The following is a 596-nucleotide window of genomic DNA, read 5'->3' on the forward strand; positions in this document are numbered from 1 at the left end:
CAGACAGGACCCCTGAGATCCAGGCAGGACCCCTGAGATCCAGGCGGGACCCCTGAGATCCAGGCAGGACCCCTGAGATCCAGGCGGGACCCCTGAGACCCAGGCAGGACCCCCGAGAACCAGGCGGGGCCCCTGAGATCCAGGCAGGGCCCCTGAGATCCAGGCGGGACCCCTGAGATCCAGACAGGACCCCTGAGACCCAGGTAGGACTCCTGAGATCCAGGCAGGACCCCTGAGACCCAGGCAGGACGGGACCCCTGAGACCCAGGCAGGACCCCTGAGATCCAGGCAGGACCCCTGAGATCCAGGCGGGACCCCTGAGATACAGACAGGACCCCTGAGATCCAGGCGGGACCCCTGAGATACAGGCCGGACCCCTGAGATCCAGGCGGGACCCCTGAGATACAGACAGGACCTCTGAGACCCAGGCGGGACCCCTGAGATACAGACAGGACCTCTGAGATCCAGGCAGGACCCCTGAGATCCAGGCAGGACCCCTGAGATACAGACAGGACCTGTGAGATCCAGGCGGGACCCCTGAGATACAGACAGGACCTCTGAGATCCAGGCAGGACCCCTGAGATCCAGGCAGGAGA

The sequence above is a fragment of the Suricata suricatta genome, chromosome X (assembly GCF_006229205.1).
Source record: "Suricata suricatta isolate VVHF042 chromosome X, meerkat_22Aug2017_6uvM2_HiC, whole genome shotgun sequence".
Classification (NCBI taxonomy): domain Eukaryota; kingdom Metazoa; phylum Chordata; class Mammalia; order Carnivora; family Herpestidae; genus Suricata; species Suricata suricatta.